The following is a 16,435-nucleotide window of genomic DNA, read 5'->3' on the forward strand; positions in this document are numbered from 1 at the left end:
AAAAGCTTTCTATAATAAGCGGTACTACTCATATGAAAAGATGATCCCAAAGGCAACCCAAAAAAAAGTATAAATACAAATATAAATAGGAAACCTAAGATGCATATGGGGAAGTGTCAACATGATGAAGGGTACTCCCTTTAGTACCTTAAACATATAACAGAAACACATAAATAACAACAATTTGGGAGAACAAAATATGGGCTTCTTATTATCATTGCAAATGCAAAATTACAGATTTAGAATTACAATATGCTAACCTACATGAGCACCTTTATTCTCAACAAATTCTCCAAACTCCTATTCACCACCTCTATTTATCCACCAATCTGTGGATGATGTGATGAACTAAACTTCAAGTATGTCTTCAATTACTTTCACAATGTGCACCAAAAATACCCAACAAACTTAGTATCTTGATCAAAAACTATACTCTTTGGTAGACCACATAGTCTCACCAATTCTCTGAAAAAAAACTCTTCCACATGAACAACATCACTAATCTTCTTGCAGGGAATGAAATGTGTCATCTTTGGAAACCTATCAACTATCAAAAAAATAGAATCATACCCTTGCCAAGTCATTGGTAATCCAAGAATTAAATCCATGATGACATCCTCCCACAGCTTCTCTGTTACAGGTAATGGATGATACAACCCCATATTCTACTTCAATCCTTTTGTCATTTGACATACTCTACAACTCTACATAAAATTCTTCACATCTTGCCACAATTGTGGCTAGTAATAATTCTTAGCAACCAAAGCAATGGTCTTATATCTCCCAAAATATCCAACCAATCCTCCACTATGTTTCTCCTCGATGAGATTTTCTCTCATAGAACTTACAAGAATGTGCAACTGACTTCCTTTGAACATCATGCCATCTTGGAGTATGAAATCCAACCACTTTATCTTGTAAAGTGTAGCAGGTCCTATACAAGCCTTCCAAGCTTCATCAAAATTAGGATCATCTAGATACAAATTATTGAGTTCCTTGAACTCAACCACCTCAATCTGCATCTTTGTCAGCAAAAGTTTCCTTCTACTAAGAGCATATGCAACTCTATTAGACTTCCCACCCCTTTGATTCAAAACAAATGTATAACTCTACAAAAACTCAACCCACTTTGAATGCCTCTAGTTTAATTTTCCTTGACTATTCAAATATCACAAAGCTTGATGATTAGTATTAAAAAAAACTCCTTAGGAAGAAGATAGTGTCTTCACTTCTTCAATGTTGAACTATGGCATAAAATTCTTGATCATAAATAGAATTTTTTTTTTTGACATCATTCAACTTCTCACTAAAATATGCAATAGGTATACCTTCTTGGCTCAAAATAACTCCTATTACAATACCACTAGCATCACAATCTACTTAAGACACCTTGTTAAAATATGGAAGTGCTAAAATGGGTTGCTCTATAACTTTCTATTTCAACAAATTAAAATTCTTATATAGAACTACAATCCACTTAAATTCTTTCCTATCCCCTCCAATTGTCTTAATCAAGGGTCCACAAATACTAGTAAAATCTCTTATGAACTTTTTGTAAAAACTAGCTAGTCCATAAAAAGATCTTACCTCTATAGCACTCTTTGGAGTAGGCCATTCAAGGATAGCTTTCACTTTCTTCGAGTCCATTTTCAGATCTTCTACTAAGACTACAAATCCTAGGTACACCAACTCCTTCAGAAAACTACACTTCTTCGGGTTTATCAACAACTTTTCTTCCCTCAACTTATCAAACACCTTTACAATATGCATAAAATGCTCCTCCAATATCTTACTAAATATCAAAATATCATCTAGATAAACAATGAAAAAATTACCTAGAAACTCCTTTAGTGCTTCATTCATGATCCTCATGAAAGTTCTCAGTGCATTGGTTAGCCCAAAAGACATGACTAACCACTAATACAATCATTCCCTTGTCTTGAAGGTAGTTTTCCACTCATCTACTTCTTTGATGTGAATCTGACAATACCCACTCTTCATATCTATCTTTGTGAAATACACAGCTCCACTCAAACAACCAAATATCATACATCCTTGGCAATAAAAAATTGTACTTGATTGTGATCTTGTTGATAGCCCATGAATCTGTGCTCATCATCCATTTTCCATTCTTCTTTGGTGCTAATATTGTTGGTACAACACATGGACTCAAACTCTCTTGAATCAATCCCTTATGCAACAACTCAAGAACTTTTGTGTTCAAATCTTCACTTTTTGTTGGTGTCATTCTGTGCACTACCTTATTTGGAAAATCGGCTCCCAAAATCAAATCTATCTAGTTACTGATCTTCCTCACTAGGGGTAATTCATCAAGTACATTATCTAAAAAAATACTAGGAAACTCTCCCAACAAATTTCTTACTTGTACAAGGACTTCCTCTACTTCTTCTTTACCATCTTTAGGGATTATATAAAAAATGCATATGCTCATGCTTCATACCTTGGAGAAACTCCTTTCCATCAACGAAACATATTCTGGTAGCACTACACAACTTTTATTCTTTCTCCTTCAATTGCTTCAACTTATGTTTCACTCCATCCTTTGTCAAAGTATAGGTATTTACACACCCATCATGTACAACATGCCTCTCAAACTGCCATAGTCTACCCAGCAACATATAACATATGTTCATAGGTATGATATCACAAAGCACCTCATCCTCATAGCTTCCAATGTTGAACTTCAATAGATACTACTCATTGACCATGACTTTGTGGTCATCCTACACCCAGGCAATATAGTATGGACATGGGTGTTTCTACCTCTTGAGATTTAACTTTGAGACCATATTTTTTGACACCAAATTATCAATACTTCTACCATCAATGATCACTTCACAACACTTATCTTCACATTGACACTTGGTGCAAAACAAAATCCTCCTTTGATCAGATTCTTTCTCTCCACTTAGCTTGACTTTGCTATTAACCAGGACTTCTCCTCTTTCAACATCTTTAAAATGGGATGATTTGGCATCTTCATCAACATTCACATCTCTAGCCTAGCCTTATGTTCTCTGATCTATCCTTCCTTGGTGTTGGGAACATTCAAATGCTCTATGCCCTTCTTCTCCATAGTGAAAACATTTGCCATGAAAACCCCCTCTTCCTCTCTGATCTTTATTGATATGATCATTGAAATGATTGGAATTATTTCCCCTCTAATTCTAACTACTAATTCTAGCCTCATCCTTTCTCTTCGGATCATCATTTCAAACTCCATAAGATTGTCTGTCATATCTTCCACCATGACCTCTACCACTATTTTTGTTATCAAGCTTTTTGCTTAGCTTCTCCTCAACTCTTAGGGAAAACTTATACACCTCCTCAATACTAATCATTTGAACTAGGATCAACTCCTTTTGAATGCTTGGCCTTAATCCATTAAATAATGGACAACTTTTTCCTTATCAACTTTCACATGATTGGTTCTTATGAGAACTCAGTAGAACTCTTTGATATACTCTTGAACAAATCTTCCTGCCTAATTCAACCCTTGCATTTTCTTCAATAGATCAAGCTCATAATCCACAGGAATAAATTGTCACTTCATTTTAGCTATCATTCAATCCCATCTGGTGATTTTTTCCTTCCCTATTTTATTTCACTCCAATTGGATCTCTTGCCATCAAATCTTCGTGTGACCCTTCAGCTTGGCCTTTGCAAACTTGACCCTATCCAGATCTTCAATATCTTCATATTCAAACTACTCTTCCAATTCATTGATCCAACTGATCAATTCCTCTAGGTTAAGATTTCCCAAAAATGTGGGAACATCAAACTTAGGTCTTTTTTCAACCTTGGAAATGGCCTTAAAAAGATTTTCCTTCTCTAGTTTAAGAACTTCATCTACTACCTCTTAATCAGTGTTTCCTTTTTCTTCTCTTTCATCCTTGCTTTCATCATCTCCTACAACAAGATTCATTCATTTTCACATTTGTTCTTGCAATGCTCACATTTTCCTCTAGAGGGCTCTAAAACTCTTAGGTGTAACACTTATGACTCTTCCACCACACTCTCTTCATGGAGTCATTTTCATGCTTCTACTAAAACCCTAGTGCAAACTGCCTCATAGTCGTCGATCTATTTACACAATCAAGAAACTTGGCTTTGATACCACTTGATCAAAGGTCCTCTCCTTAATACCTTAAACACATAACAGAAACAAAGAAATAAAAAAAAATTTGCGAGAACAAAATATGGGCTTCTAATAATTGTCGCAAATATGGAATTATAGAATTTAGAATTTCAATATACTAACCCACATGCGCGCCTTCATTACAGTAATCTGCAACAAAAAGTTACAAACTATCACCCAAAGTTGTCTTGGACAATGTAAAGATATTTCTTAAATAGACAAATTATGTCACCCAGAAGGTTCTAGACAGTCAAACTTAATACCTATCGTCAACAGACCCTAACAAAACATATAGAATTGATCAAATACACCTTTGATATTTAGTTTGGAAGTTTTAGTCAGCCCAACTTTGGAAGGCCATAACTTTCAAACCATTGCTCCTATTGACTATTATAACCACTTTTTGGAATCCTTGGCTTTTGATCTATAGGCTCGAATCAGTGCAAACAACCATCCATCAAGTTTTTGGGCCTCACCTAGTCACATTTAGGCCTTCAAAACTAAGCCCAAATATTTTTTTTGTACCAAAAATTTATACCAAAAATCCACAATAGCTTCATTGATACTTATGATATGACATTGAGCCTCAACTAGCAGGCTAATATGACTTAGATGAACCTCCACCTCTAAAATTAGGACACTTTGAGCTCGTATGATTGACTTACTAAGTAGAAAGCCTCCACAAACAACTCTGCATTAAGACAACCCTTATTCAAACAACAAAAATGTAATATTTTTTTGGATGATGCAAGATTGGTCTTACACTCGGGATGCTCCTGTATTACATCACATGAGCCAACTTAAGGTTACCCTAGCAATCTCTCTAGACTCGTGCCCCCTAGTGACTCTATGCAGCATTAGTAATTCTTTCGTACAGATAAGGAAACTAACCATGCAAGATTGCAATCAAGCATCTTCTCCCACTCCCATCCTAGCATGTACTAGCACTCAAGACATGGACAAGGAACACTTAAATATTTTTATTTCATTTTAAAACCCCTCATTCACTGTGTAGTGTTATCACTTAATTAAGTTACTTAGAATGAGTTACCCTAGCAGTCACTTAGGGCCCCGACCCCCATTGCAAGCCACTTCCCCCCTATACACCGAGATAACATGCCCTAATGCTAAGTCCAAAATAACCCAAATAATACCAAAACACTCTTATAAACCATAGTCCTAAAATAATAGAGCATATGAAATAACATCACATCCACATAAGGATTCATTAGCAATCTCAATATAACATCTTAAAGAATCATCCATTCCATAATGGATATCTCATAATCATAGTAACAATCCAAAAAGTCTCATAATCACAAGAACAATAAACCAATATCAATAACATTCATTTCCATCATAGAGTACATCATACATAATCATTCATAAAATAACATACTCTACAACACAACCATCTAGAACATAGATCAACATAAATAATAACATAATGTGACTAGGTAAATCAGACCTAACAAAAATAATGGTCATCACCCCCATTGGTTAAAAGACATAATGATTGGAATAAGAAGAATTACTTGCACTCACTCCAAACCATAAATGGACTAATCAAAACATAAAATTGGTTATATCATTTCACATAGAAAATAAAATCTCATAGCTCTAATGTACAATACTAATTGGCCAACTACATAACCCCCAAAACATCATAAAAGAAATTCAAACAAAATCATATAGTGAAAAATCACAATAATAAAAGTTCAGTTTTACATAAAAATTAACTTATATTCTTAAAGTTCAATTTAGCTTAAGAATATATGTTCAACACATGCATGAATATCTATGGTATATGTGTAAATAAATACTTTGTATATTTATTCTTCATGATTAATCAATATTTTAGTGGTAGCATTTCCTACAATTTATTGAGTAATTTAATATTCAATTCAAAAATTACTTCTTAATTAAATATTAACTACTTTAATATTTTATCAATTTCGACTATAATATTTTATCATTTTATTTATTTAAAAGATCTTAGATTATAAATGACTAGTTAATAACTTAAAGAATTAGAAGAATATTAATATCAATATCATTCTTAAAGTATTACTTTAACTTCCATATAAGTCCAATATTAATATTTAATTTCCATTGAACTCATAGCTCTATTATAAATAGCTCAAATTGAATTATAATAATAACTAAATTATAACTACAATTAATTAAATATGATTCAACCCATTATATCTACTTACCATAAATAAATGATTATCTAGTTAACTTCACTATAACTTCACTTAAATATAACTAAATCATGATTAAATATTTACTAACTCATAACTACTCATGCATTTATAAACATTTAATAAGATTATATTCCACCAAGAATTAACTGAACTTAGTTGTATAAATAAAAACATTATTATTATTTAATTATTTTACAACTCACATATAAAAACAATAATTTAATTATTTATTTTTTCAAAATAAATATATAATTTTTTTTAATATCTAAAATTAATAATTTTTTTAAAATAATAATATCAAAAATAAATAAATATAAAATAAAACCTTGTTTATAGAAAATATTGAATTTGTATGTGTAAAATAAAAATGGCGAAATTCGGCATTCATGCGAAAAAATTAGAGCAGGTTTTTGAGAGTCCTTGAGAGGTGCAGAAATCACATTATGTTGTTAAAATTGCAAACAAGTTCTCCCTGGTGGCAAACATTGAAGATATAAAGGGTCAAAGATGGCACTCCTGCAAATCTAACCCGCAACAAGAGGTGAGCTATGGGAGAAGCCCTGAATGAAAGAACCTTTAGGTCAATTCCTTCCGTGTCACACCAGATTTTGTTGATAATTGTCGCCTGCAATCATCCTTTATAATTGAGAGCTTGAACGATCAATTTAGGGTGTTCAATCTCACTAAATACGCCCATCCCAACTTCTGCAAACCACCTCCATTAGACTCTGATAAGCCTGTTCCTTCCACTCCATTTCATTCCAATCCTCCTTTTATGGTTGAATCTCTAGAGAACTCTCTGCACCCATATCTACCTCCCACTGGCGATCTTCAAAAAGGGTTTGCAGAATTTCTTCATACCATAAAATAAAGATAGATCATAAGGCCAAACCGGCCTGTGAGGAGAATATCATCAGCATTCAAAATGAGGAAATTGAAGCTGCATGGAGTGAATGTCAAAAAATGGGAAGTTTTGTAGTTTGGAGTAGCCCTAGCGAAGAATTGTTCTTTCTTTCAAATTGGTTAGAGGAAATCTATAGCGACCAAGTAAGTATCTCTTGCTATTTAGATAATTCCCTTTATTTGCAATGTATGAGTGCAGATATTAAAAAACAATATATGAATGTATCGAATTGTTATTTTAATGGACATGTCAAATTTGTAGATTGGTGTTCTGATTTTAACTTAGAAAGGATATATTTTAGGTGCCCAATATGGTCAATATCCAAGCTTTACCGCCAGAATTGAAACAAATTGAAACCCTTAAATCAATAGGATCTTCTATAGGAGAAGTCATAGGGATAGATGCCTCCCTACAATATTCCAACAATGTGAAATTATCGATTAGAACAAAGTTTAACCAACCCCCTCAGATTCGCAAAAAAAGTGGTAACAAAGAAGGCATCTTATGAGTTTATTTTACAAACGTATGAAGGGGAGATATCTAAAATCATAAAGGAAGAGGATAAAAAAAGTACAGATTTTGTATATCTACCTTGCACTTCAAATCTGCAAAGTATGGTTCCTTTGATAAGCACTCAGAAAAAGAAGATGGGGACTAGATCGGTAGAGACAAATACATCTTCACAGTGTTATGGAAAGCTCGACTCCCAACTTGATCTGTGAGGTATTGTATTAAATGATGACTATAGTTCAGAACCTGATAGAAAAATCAAATCCATCATTGTGGCTAATCACAAAGAAAGACGTGAAGGGGGAGATAAGAAAGATGCATCTACTAAACGGAGATCTAAAAAGAAACAAAATGTTTCAAAGAGAAATCCAGGAGAAAGGAGAAGTCCAAACAAAGAGGAAGATAGGACATACAGTGAGACAAAGGCAGAAAGGATTAAAGAATAGGCCACTTGCAGTGAAAGAGGAGCAAAGTCAGATAGCACCACTAAGAAGGATCAACAAGTTAGAAACATTTCTTGCAGCAGAGTTCTAGATAAACAATTATGCCATACGGGAGAGAAGGGCCTAGACAAAGAGATATCAGCACCAACACAAAATAAAGCAACAAAGGCTCTTGGAAAGGATAGCATAGAGAATTTGGAAAATTCTTTGCTTTTCAAAGTAAATTCTGACAAAGATGAAGGAAATGGATGAATAAAGATAGATAGACATACAAAAAAATGTCAAAAGCAGGTCATCAGAGACAAGATCACTACTTCTAACAAAGAGGTTAGTATAAGGTCTTCCAAATTTTGGTAGACACTAGCAGCAATTGTAAGCTCCCCTTTCACTCTAGATGGTAAGCAAAAATATCAATATACTAAAGGTATAGATAGCTCCTTGATAGTAGAAGTTCAAATTTTTTTAAACAAGGATATCACTATGGATCCTACAGTGGAGATTTTGAGTTTAGAAGATAAGGATCTGGATCTACTTTCTGAAGAGTTAATCCAAGTGTTCAGTTGGGATAATATTGATGATAGCTCAGATGCCCAGAAGGAGGAATTAATTAAAAAAATCCTTAAATTAGGAGGACATAATTATTCAGCTGAAGACTTAAGAAGAGATTTACTAAAAATTGAGATTGAGGACAATATGGGGGGACAGACTAAGATATGTGGAAATGTGACGAGCAAGAGGTCAAAGGGATTGAAAGAGATAGTATGGAAGGTATATATGGTAAAATTGGAGAGCAGCCAAGCATAATTCATCATATCATAAGTGAATTCAAAAATGAAGAGAGGGAAGGAAAAAGTGGATTTATATCATCCGCTATTCAAAATGAAGCAAATAAGATTGAGCACCTGGGGATTCAGATGAATCAAGAAGGTTTGAGCTCACCTAAATACGGCAAAATGAAAGGCAAAAGAGGTAGGAAATCATTGAAGGAACTCAGAGAGGTAGATGGGTTGAGCAGAGAGAAGAGGAAGATAGATCAGCTAATAACAAATGGGAAGGGGAAGTACCTTCCCAAGGAAACATGAGGATCACTACATGGAATGCTAGGGGCTTAAATGCCCCTAGTAAAAAAAGGTTACTAAAGCAAAATCTTAAAACTTTTGATTCAAATATAATTTTAGTGCAGGAAACTAAGTTAAATAAAGTAGAGGGCACAAAACTAAATAAGATGCTAGGTCTTTGGGGTTTCGTCTTTCAAGAATTTGAGGGAGCTTCAAGAGGTTTAGGTTTAATATGGAATTCTAGGAAGGTAGTTATTCACTATTTAAAATCTAGTTCAAATTGGTTGAGTGCAAGTGTTCAAAGTCAGATCAAAACTGCAATTAATTTTGATTAATATATATAGAGCCCCAATAGTTTAGTGGAGAAAAGAGCCATTTGCGATAAGATTATTTCTTTCATTCTCCAGTATCAAGATAAATCTTTTTTGGTTGGAGGTGATTTCAATACTATTTTAAACCTAGAAGAAAAGGAAGGTGGCATTTAGCACCTCTCGCAAGCATCGTTAGATTTTAAAGCTTGGGTAGATAGGCATAATATGATAGACATTCCAACCATTAATGGTAATTTTACATGGAATAATAAAAGGAATAATTTTGCATACATCATGGAAAAATTAGATAGGTTTTTTTTTTATAGGAAATATAGATGATCTTAACTTAAATTTCCAATCCACCATTCTACCTATTGTTGGGTCTGACCACTACCCAGTTCATTTTGAATTCAGTGAACCTAAGAAACCCGTTAGGAATCCATTTAAATGTGAAAAGATGTGGTTCCAAGATCCTAATTTCATTAGGAAGATTAAAGATTGGTGGAATCTAGATAAATTTGAAGGTTCCAAGATGTTCATCTTCGTCTCTAAACTTAAAATGTTGAAAGAAAGAATACTTAGATGGAATAAAGAACATTTTAATAACATCTTTAAAGAAAAAATGGAGATAGAAGACCAACTATAAAATTTGAACTTAGCGATAATTAAGAATGGCATGAATAATGAAAGCTTTCTACTAGAAAAAGAACTTCTTGCGAAATAGGATGACATACTATCCAAAGAAGAAATATTTTAGAGACAAAAATCACAGGAAAAATGGCTAAATGAGGGGGATAGGAATACGAATTTTTTTCGTAATTCCACTTTATATAATAGATTGAAGAGTAAAATCACTAGTGTTAAAAACAACTTGGGTATTCAAACTAAAAATCCAAAAGAAATTGCAGATACATTCGTAGCTCATTTTCAAAATATATTGAATAATTATGAAGGATCAAATAGAGAGGCCTAAGTGAAAATGCTTAAATTCATCCCAAAGTTAATATCTCCAGAAGAGAATAAGGCTTTAAATAAACCAATCACATTGGAAGAAGTGAGATTGGTAGTATTTAATATGAACTTGGACAAATCTCCAAGTCCAAATAGATTTTAGGCCTTCTTTTTTTAGAAATGCTAGGATATTATCGGGGAAGATCTATGGAAAGCCATAGAAGCCTCAAGAAATGGAGGAGCACTACTTGTGGATATCAATTACTCCTTCCTTACTTTGATCCCCAAAAAGGAGGAGCCTGAGGACCTAGGGGACTTCCAGCCTATCGCATTATGTAACACAATTTATAAAATTTGCTCCAAGATATTAGCAAATAGGCTTAAAGGTCTTTTGCCAAAGTTGATATCTAAAGAACAAACAGGATTTGTCCCTGGTAGATCTATTCTCAGTGGCATCCTTACTATCCAAGAGACCATTCACTCTGTATCAAAAAATAAAGAGGCTTGCATGTTCATGAAACTAGATATCCAAAAAGCATATGACATGGTAGATTGGCGATTCTTATGCAAGGTCCTCGAAGACTTTGGTTTCTCTCAACAATGGATAAATCTAGTTTTTAAATTTATATCTACTCCTAAAATTTCTATTCTCATTAATAGAACACCTAAAGGTTTCTTTGAAATATCAAGAGATTTAAGACAAGGAGACCCGTTATCTCCTTCACTAGTTATTATTATGGCAGAAGCATTTGGGAGAGCAATATCAAAAGCCTACCACAATCAAGAAATCTCGAGGGTCACGATGGCTAGTAATATGCCCAATATCATGCATCAACAATATGTAGATGACACGATTCTACCTGGCAAGAGCACAATATTAGAAGCTCGAGATTTTAAGGCCATCACAAAGTCTTATATGGATGCCTTAGGACAAAAAGTGAAAGAAAACAAATCGGAGATATATTTTCTAAACACTAAAATAGAAATGGAAGATTAGATCTGCAAATTAATGGGTTATAGAAGAGGTTAGTTTCCATGCAAATATCTTGGAATTGCCTTGGAGAAGGGCTCAAAATCCAGTAAGATTTGACATAACACTCTTGACAAGCTGGATGCGAGGATTGGAAGCTAGAAAGATAAATGGCTTTCAAAAGCAAGAAAGATCACCAAGATTAGTTCTATCTTATCTACCATTCAAACCTTTCCTCTTTCCTGTCTACCCCTCTCTAAAAGTTCACTATTGAAATTCAAAGCCAAACTTAGGAATTTTCTATGGAAAGATTGTGAAGAAGATAAAAAATTGGCGCTCATCAAATGGGAGAATATATGCAAACCCAAGGAGATGGGGGGTTTAGGGATTAAGAATCTTCAATGGAAAAATGAAGCTTTAGGTGCAAAATTAATATGGCGTCTTTATAAGAGAGAGAGAGAGAGAGAGAGAGAGAGAGAGAGAGAGAGAGAGAGAGAGAGAGAACAAAAGTGGGCAAAGATATTTTATAACAAATACCTTAATATGGATGATCCTTTGTCATTATTCAGAATGATGAATCTACCTAAAGGGTCTGAAAGCTAGAATTTTATGTCTAGATGTCAACCTTTAATAAGCAACTTTCTCACTTGGGATGTGGGTTTGGGTGATAAAGCCTTATTTTGGGATGACTCTTGGGATGGACTCCCTTCGATTAATGCGAGTCCCTTCCCTAAGGATCTCAAAGATAAATTGGTTTCATTATGGGGGGATAGAGTTGATAATTATAAGACAAAGATCTCTTCGGAAGGTACCCACGATGGGTTTGGAGATCTGTGGAAAGGTTGGGGTTAGACTCCACATCCATAGAGGCTTATGAAAATATTATGTCAATCAAGAAAATTAAGCAAGCAGAAAAAAAGGATGAACTCATTTGGGTTGCCTCAAACGATGGGAAGTATAGTGTGAAAAATGGATATAATGTTGTGATTAATTCTCAAAGATGGAATAAAATTGATATTCCTCTCAAACTGTGCTGGGATATAGCTTGTCTTCCTAAGGTAGGCTTCTTCTTATGGCGAGCATTCCAAAATAGAATCTTGACAGCTGATAGATTATCCAAATTTGGTGTTTTAGGTCCCTCGAGGTGTGTGCTATATAAACAAAATAGCAAGAACGTGGATCATCTGTTATATAGATGTCCTTTTTCCCAAGCCTGCTAGGACTGGCTTAAATGTAAGTTAGGGTGGTCAACACCAATGTCAGAATCTTTCATAGATTTCCTTATAGCCTGGCCCATAGGCAGGAGTAAAGGAATATGTAATAAGCTTTGGAATATATGCCTCTCTATTGTGGCTTGGGAGATCTGGAAGGAGAGAAACCGTCGCATCTTTCGTGATGATGAATTAAAATTGGAAGAATTTCTATTAAAGATAGAGGCTTGTATAATGGAAGTGATGAATTCCCATCTCAGAAAATCCATGAAAGAGGAAGGTTCCTTCTCAATTTGGGATGGCATTATGAAGAAAGATTGGACCAAACTGATTAATCTACCTCTTGTATACTTTAAAAAAAGCAAGGAGGATAGGGATAGGTGCAGATGGGTACCGCCCCTGTAGGGTTGGTTCAAACTCAATTTTGACAGGGCAGCTAGAGGTAATCCTAGCGTGGTGAGTATAGGTTGTATCATTAACGATGATAAAGGTAAGTGGGTAGCAAAGAAAGCTTTTTCCATTATGCCTACCTCTAATAACAGGGCAGAGCTAGAAGCATTGGAGAAGGGTTTGTAGTTATGTGAAGAATTAGGATTGAAGAGGGTCATCATAGAAGGGGACTCTTAGATAATCCTAAATGCGGTTAGGAAGAGTGAGACCCCCAATTGGGTATTGAATTCGAAATTAGGAGAGGTTCTAGGGCTTATAGATCAATTCAAGGATATCCAATTATGTCATATTTTCTGAGAAGGCAATCAAAAAGTGGATAGTTTAGCTAACAAAGGAGAGGAGGGGATAAACTTCCAAATTTATAATGACAGATAATCATCTCGCTCTAGGGAGAGTGTCCTTATAAGCTTCTCTCTCTTTCCTTTATTAGGCTAATATGATCAAGGTGATACTTCTTGATTTTTAATCTTGTTTATTAGACTAGATCTTGGCCTTGGTATGTAGAGAGGTCTCCATGAGTTAGGTTCCTAAGCTATGAAGGTGACATTTAGGGGTTTGGATATGAGCCCATCATATCCCTCCATTCCCCTATCATTAGTATTGGTGGCTCTCATTCAATTTTTATCTGGTTGTCAAAATTTCGGGGATATGATTATAGCAATATGGATTTTTCCCGTGACTAGGGAGGCTTTCATCAACCAGTGAGGTCATGCTAGGCTGGGCTTCTAGAGGTTTCTCCTGTCGTTTTATTGAAGTCATTTTCCATGTTCTATTTGAATGAGATTGGGGATCATGGATTCAAATGTTTACGTCTTCCATACCACTGAATCCCGCACCATGGCATTTTGTGGTAATGTCAAACTAGAACGGTGGAATTAGATACTGAATCCTATGGATGACATGGCAAGAATCACAGTTAATAGAGAAATTGGGGAGGGGGCCTTTGATTATATGTTTACATGGAGAACCAACAGTGATATAATTGGATCATTCATCGGATGTATGGCGAGGGCAAAGGTGAACTCTAAGGATACCATACGTCTCTATTGTAGCATTTTTGACCCCACATGGAGGAAGGGGTTGGAACAAGTAGTATGTAGTATTGACTACAAATTAAGGATCCCACTGCCAGAGAAATACATGGAATTCTCGCCCGATTTGCCAGAGTTGAGAGTCATTTTTCATCGTCCAGCTTTAATCATTTGGGAGAATTATGTCTTTTATAGGGAATGGCCCAAAATGGAGGCCAATATCCAGTTTCTTCTCCGTTGGAGGTGCATCGTGGAGGACAAGAATAAAGACTGGTTAGTCAGTTATCTAAAATCGGTTAATGCTTACATTTAGCCAGGGGTCTCCTTTGAGGATCTTGAAGCCCAAAATTTCTACACGCCGAATGCAAAAAAAACTAGTAGGGCTAAATTTGATTTTGAATTTCCCCCTGATTTTCAAGTAGAGAACCTGAATGACATTTCTGATATCATTATGGTACATAAGAAATAAGCCATGTGTAGGGTTTAGGTGAATAGTATATTGACGTCTGTAATGGTCAGATTAATAGGATGCTAAGGTTGGCATTTTCTGTATAGCCTAAGCCCATTTTTGGTTTGTGCTAGTAGGATTATGGCTATGTATGTAGCAGATTATAGGTGGTAATTTGTATATAGCTCGTTCCAATGATATGGAGATACTAGCTCTTTGAATTTCTTTTGAAGATGTATGGTAGACTTGATATAGGGTATATATAAATAGTACTAGTTAATTTTATGACATGAATAATCTTTTTGTGTTGGTTCTTGGTTAGATTAGATGTATGGCAAACGGATAGCAAATGGTGATATTTTGATTTATGCTAGAGCTAGTCTCCTTGACTCAGTAATGTTTTTATGGTTTATTAGACTAATAGCATTTCCATGAATTTTATATGGATGTTAGGTGTTAATTCTGCTAATCTTTTCTCTACATTGGGCTCCTGTTATTTCATATTATAGGGTGTTATCACTAGGCTAATATGTTAATAATGTTAAAGATGGTATTTGGAAACATTCTGGTAGTTTAGTTGCGTGAACCAATTTTCCAAGAGGGATTCTATTTGGGTTATCGGATATCAACCTCTCAGCTGGTATTTTAAAGCACTATTTAAGCCTCCTTTTTATCATATAATTGACTAATTAGGGGCGGATATATAGATTGGTTTTCTATGTTCAAGCCCCTTTTTAAGTTTATTTGTCCTAGTATTTCTAGTCTATTTGGCATAGGTATCCATTAATCCATTTGACAAGACTTTGAGGTGAAATGGGTTCCTAAAGAATTGGCGGCTATGGATGTTAGGGTGAGGTGTTGTTGGAATAATAGGGCTTAGATACCCTATTCGTGATATTGGAAGCATAAATTTTGGAGCTCCTTTGAGATCAGACTATGTCTCTGTAGTTTTCCTTTTACCTTTTTTAAAGGCTAACATCTTTGTAGGGTATCCTTGGCTAGAGGCTTGTTTTTCACTATTCATAGTTTTGAAGTAGTAGTTAGTGTTTTTGGTTATCTTAATTAAAGTAGGTTATGAGGCGTAGAAGTATGAGTATGTTGGATTTTAACCTCTCATTCCTCTCTGTTTTCTTGTATGATTTAGAGCTAGCATTATTACTATGGTGGCATTTCTAATTAGGATAGCTTTGGGCAATGAAAGGCTGGTTATTTTTAAGTACTACTTGTCACTAACCTTGTTTTTGGAGTAGAGTTAGCTAGGAGTGATTATTAGATCCAGATTGAGAAGTTTAGCAGCAAGGCGAACTTGTAACTATATGGATGTATCTTTGTGGATTTGGATAAAGCATCTGCTCAAATGTAACGATATTATGTAATTAATTCGGGGTTCATTCTCAATCCTTGTATATCATTTGGTATGAGAGCTTGTGATTTTTGGTGACTGGAGTATGCCCCTTTTAAAATGTAATAATAAAAGACACTTGTCTCAGGCTAGACTGGAGGTTTTTTTCTCTGTTCTTTCCTACCAGTGTCCGTTTGAACGAAGACAACTGATGTACATTTAACTTTATATTAATAAAATTATCAAGGCCTTGGTCGTTTATCGATTTTATATATATATATATTATAAGCTTGCATGCATTATTTTTACAAGCCTATTTATTTTTAAGCATGCATGATTATTATATAATTTTTTCTAATATACATTTATTCATTTTCACATGCATAAATATATACATTTGTATTTATTCTTGTACATGCATAACTACATTGATTCACACA

This window comes from Cupressus sempervirens, chromosome 1, assembly GCF_028749045.1.
Source record: "Cupressus sempervirens isolate cs-2001-9-10 chromosome 1, ASM2874904v1, whole genome shotgun sequence".
Classification (NCBI taxonomy): domain Eukaryota; kingdom Viridiplantae; phylum Streptophyta; class Pinopsida; order Cupressales; family Cupressaceae; genus Cupressus; species Cupressus sempervirens.